Here is a 6000-nt window from a genome sequence, read left to right as displayed (position 1 = left end):
GTTTGATTATTTGCATAGTATCTCTAATTAGTTCTTTGAGGTTTATTAAGTAGTATTCTGTCTTAATTTAATTTGGTTAGTTTATAATTAATTGCTAAGTGGGTCATGTGATTTGCTTGTAAATTAATTTTAGGCATCATTAGTTAATAATGTTAAATGACCCACGTTTTGGGCCCAAGGCAAGAAGAATAATTAAATTGTTGGCATGTTCCCAATAAACATGTAAGGTAGCTCTCCTTTATAAATTAATATAACTTCAAATGACTTCCATAATACCTACGACATTCACAATAGCTTCCATAATTCAATAGCTTCACAAATAATCTCAAACTAGTTTAGGAAAATAACTTACGAACATTCGTAGTTTGCTTTAGGCACGTTTAAATAAATCATCGTGACTATGGGTACGGTTCCCGTGGCATAGTCATGATACATAACCCCAATTCGAGTGCGCATTTCGCGCGACTCGACCACAACTTGAAATAATAATTAAAATAAACATGTTGTAAATCGCGGGTGCGTTTCACGTAACGCGATTAGCAATATGTACAAAAATAAACGAGTGTGCGACATCGCGACTTGTTCACATAAAGTTCCATTATATTAAAAACGGCTAGAAAGTAAAAATGCACAATAGATTTTGAACATGTAATAAATCAGATAATTAGGCTAATTTTTAATAGCTGAGCGACCGTGCTAAAACCATGAAACTCGGGAGTGCCTCACACCTTCTCCCGGGTTAACAGAATTCCTTACCCGATCTTCTGTGTTCGCGGACCATAAATAAGAGTCAATTTCCTCGATTTGGGATTTTAAAATAAACCGGTGACTTGGGATACCATAACAATTATTTCAAGTGGCGACTCTGAATAAATAAATAATCTCATATCGATTAATATCAATTTAATTGAAAAAGCTTTCCTATCCCTGGAGAAAAAGAGGTGTGACAATGCTCTCATCATGGGAGTTAATACGGCGTAAAACGCAAAAAAAATAAGGAACGGTCATGGCGGTGACTATGGTTCTTTAGGTCGTATTTGATGGTCCGAAAAAATTTAAGGCGATCCGAGTCCGGGGGGCCCGGCCCACTCGGAAGGTATGGATTATAGCACACGAAAATATGGGAAGTACAAGGTTTTGTCCCACTGATTTTTCTTTGCAAGGTTTTTAACGAGGCAACCAAAAGGCGTATTTTCAAACATGTGTACTCTTTTTCCTTTACTAGATTTTTTTTCCCATAGGGTTTTTTCTTAATAAGGTTTTTACGATGCACATTATCTATAGACATTCAAGGAGGAGTGTTATAAGAAAAATTTAAAATGGTGGATGTTTACTCTTTTCCATTATCTCCGTAACCTACTTCATGATCTTTCTCTCAAATGTTTAATGACATGTTCAATGACATATTTATAATAGTGATTCTTCACTTTTCATGTCTATTTAAAGGTATTGTAATAGATAGGAAAAGATACACAATTGAAAAAAAAATAAGAATATCTCATCTTTTTCTCTTTATATCTCTTTACTTATTTTTTCTTGTTCTATATTATTAATTTGAGCTATATTTCGTATCAGCTTTCTACTTTTCATAATTTCCAATGCCATTACTTGATTTTCTGGGTGTGATTTTAGATTTATTTTATTTATACAATAATGAAGTGGAAGAAATAGTTTCGGCGAGGTAAATGATTGTGTCCACGACAATATTCGAAAAGTTACAGAGAAATGTGAATATCGAGAGAATTGTGGAGCACAGAAAATTAGTACTGTACAATCATGGATATTGACCTGACGCACCAAAACAATTGTCAATAACCCACTATCAATTCTATTGCCAAGCATTTTTCATGTGGTTATAAGTAAGTTACACAATTGATTGTAGTTCCTATTGAAGAAATTGAAATTGGGATTATCTAAAAATCATTTCCTAAGTTGTACCGGCCGATTTAGTTGGCAAAGATTATCAAATCATACATTACATATTTGAAGGAGCTTCAAGCAAAATTTAAGAATATTTGAGGATGCTACTATTTGGTGTCAATTTAACATTTAAGATATGTAGAGTAGATGGCCGAAGGTAATTTTAAAGAATAAATTCTACTGTGGGAATCCTGATTATAATTTTTTTGCTGTAGCAGCCAAAAATTACTAACATCACCAATGATTACAAAGGAGTTTGGGTAGCACACTTTTTGGTTTATAAGTTAGTCACACTTATAATTGTTTATGGCTTCTACAAAAACAGGTATGTCATATTATAACTATGAGTAGCTAAACTAGTATATTCCTGATAATCTCTTACATGTAGATTATAATCATACATCATATAATAGTACTGTTATAGAAATCATCTTGAGAAAGTTTGCCATGAAAATATGCTAAGAGTAGGTAAGCCCAGACTATGCATCCTAAGGTTGAAACCGGTAGGCAGAGAAGCCGTTTAGGGGAGTAAACAAAGTTGAAGCGCTGTTAGGGTAACTGATTGAAGCAAAAAATCATGGTAGTGACCAGAAAAGATGATTAAAATAATTTATTATAATATGATGAATAATTATAATAGACATAGAGATTAAAGGGAATATGTTTAGCAAATCATATGATAAAATGAACACTTATTTAATAGATGATGATCTTAATTATAAAATACTTATACTGTATATACTAAGAAATATCAATAATGATGTAAGGAGAATAATCTATGAGAAATTACTTAAAATTGAAATAAGCCATAGATAAAAAATGAACAAAGAAGAATTTGCTGTAGATGAAAAAATATATGAAAATCAAGATGGATTGAAAATAAAAATAATATTTTCAAATCTAGGCAGAAGATATAAAAAGATAGGAGACCAATTATACCTAATGATAGAAAAAAAAACAGCAAGATTAGAAGATAGCCTGACAGCTATGACAAGAATAAGTAAAGAAAATGAAGAAATCGATAAGAAAAAAGATATTGAAACTATTAAAAATCAAGCAAACAAGGAAATACAACAATTAAAAGAAATAAAAAACACAAAAATTATAGCACTAGAAAAAGAATTAAACATGTTAAAAGCATTATATGAAAATAAACAAAGAGAGAAAAGTAAAGAAATAGAATTAACAGATGAAATAAATAAATTTAAACAAATATTACAAACAGAAGAAACTCTCAGAATTGAAGAAATAGATAATAATATAGATGACCAAAAGTCAGAATCAAGCGAAATAAGTGAAACATATACAGAACTTTTAGAAAGTATAGAAAAAACAAAAAACGTAGAAGTAAATACAGGAGATGTAAAAATAGAAGAAAAACCTAGTACATCAGGTGTAAAAAATCCAAAAGGATTATACCCAAATTATTATACAGCTAACTATGAACAACATGATAGATATAATACACTATGGGATAGTAGATTAAATAGAAAATGGACACCAAAATCAATATCAGAACAATATAACTTTTTAGATTTAGATTGCGTAGCAGATATAAATAAAACAATCCAACTATGGATAGGATATTTATCTAAACAATTGATAGACAATAAAATAGGAATGACAGAAACACCAGGATATATAGAAAGAACACTCATAGGAACAGTAAAATTATGGTTACACAACCTAACTAAGGAAAGTATAGATACTTTAAGAAGTAATAAAAAATTTAATGGTGAAATAGCAACAACAAATATAGAAATATTATACAAATATGAAATAGCCATAAGAAACGAATTTAGTAGTATGACTACAGAAATTGAAGAACAAAATAAAGAAAAACAAACAAATAGAAATTTAATAACAAAACTAGCAATATGTAATATGTGCTATATAGACGAATATACTTGTGCATTTAGAGAATATTATTATAAAGGAACATATAATACAGAAGAGAGCAAAGAAATAAGAAAACTATATTTCACAAAATTACCAGAACCTTTTAATTCTAAAATAATAAAAGACTGGAATGAAGCAGGATTAACAGATACTTTAGGAGCTAGAATAAAATTTCTACAACAATGGTTTGTACAAATATGTGAAAAATATAAAGAAGAAGCAAAAATAGAAAAAACATTAATAAAAAACCTAAGATGTTGTAAAAACAAAGCAGCACCACAATTTGGATGTACAGATAATATATATAATAAAAAATGGAAAACAAAGAAATATAAAAAATATAAATCAAAATATAAAAATAAAAGACCAAGAAAAAGATATAATGTAAAAAATTACCAGAATAAGAGATCATTTAGACCAAAAAAGAAACTAACAGAATGTACTTGCTATAACTGTGAAAAATTAGGATACATAGCTAAAGATTGTAAAGCACCAAGAAACCCAAAGAAAAAGCAAATAACCGAAATCATAATTGATGATGAAGAATATATGCAGATGGAATATATAGATTATGAACTAGATAGTGAAGATAGTATATATGAAATATCAGATATAGAAGATGAAATGGAAAATGAAATAACTAAGGAAGATGATGAAGTCTAATGACTGAAAAAGAAATAAAAATAATAACACGAGAAGAATATAAAGATGAAGAATCCTCAGAACAAAAGATTATATTTGATAATAGTATATTTGAACAAATAAAAGGAAAAGAATTAGACCTTAGTGTTGAAAAAATATTTGAAGTACCTACGATAAAAAATTGATTTAAAAGACAAAAAGAAGAATATTATGTGGTTAGCCAAAAAGAACATATAATTGACTGTAAATATACAAAAGGAAAAGCTAAAATACCAATAATAAACAAAAGAATAATAAACAAAGAAATACAAGATATAAAAGCAAAAAACCCAATTAAATATGTACACCTAGGAGGAACTGAAATACTGATAAAAGCATGTTTTAGAGAAGGAATAGATACCTCTATAGAAATATATTTGGCAGATGATAGAATAATACAACCTATAGAAAAAAGCATAATAAGTGCAATAAAAGGAAATCTCATATATCAAAAATTTAAATTCATAATAAGTGCCAATTATTCAATAGCAATAAACGACAAGAACATAGATAAATCATTAGTACTATACTGAAAAATGTCAGGAATAAAATTAACACCTGGAAGTAAAATATTTACAGCTAGATGTAAAAATTTATACGTCCTAACAACAAAACATAAAATGGCAGCAAAAAATAAAATTAATAAAATCAAAATAGAAAACCCGTTTGAAAGAATAGTTACAGTTATTGACAATAATGAATATAGCTATAAAGAAATTGACATGGAAGAAGACTTAGAAATAGTAAAAGAAAGACTAAGTACATCAAGTATACCAAGCCAATTAACTTATGAAACACCAACATCATCAAGGATAAGTACATCGAGAAGAGAATATATAATCCCAAAAAAATTTAATAAGAAACACTACATATCACTATTATATAACTGGAATCATGGGACAAAGAAAATACCAAATATTAATAAATACAGGACAAGAAGAAAACTATATCACAAGAGAATTAGTAACAGAAACTGAAATAATAACTACTGAACAATTATGCCCTGAATTACCTAAAGAATTAATAATAAATGAAGAAATAACAGAAAAAGAAATAATTATTGGAGGAATACCTTTAACGATACAATTTAAAATATGTCAAGAAAATAAAAATGAAAATATTACACTAGGAATAAAATGGTTAGAAAAGGTAAAACCATATAGTCTAGGAGATAAGCAATTAACCATAACATACAAAGATAAGAAAATAATAATAAAAAGAACAGAAGAATGAAAATATATATACTCGCAAAAATCATAGTAGAAGGATATTATAATAGATACTATACACCAATGATAGATACAGGAGCAGAAGCTAATATATGTAAATATAATTGTTTACCAACAGATAAATGGGAAAAATTAAAAACACCTATGGTAGTAACAGGATTTAATAATGAATACAACTACCCAATTAGAAATTATTATATTTATAATAGACAAAGTAAAAATAATCCAGAAGGAATTAGAAAAATTATATGATGATAATCCTCTAAAAGGT

This window comes from Nicotiana tomentosiformis, chromosome 3, assembly GCF_000390325.3.
Source record: "Nicotiana tomentosiformis chromosome 3, ASM39032v3, whole genome shotgun sequence".
Taxonomy (NCBI): Eukaryota; Viridiplantae; Streptophyta; class Magnoliopsida; order Solanales; family Solanaceae; genus Nicotiana; species Nicotiana tomentosiformis.
The sequence above is the reverse complement of the archived record's forward strand: the minus strand, read 5'-3'. Positions refer to the sequence as shown.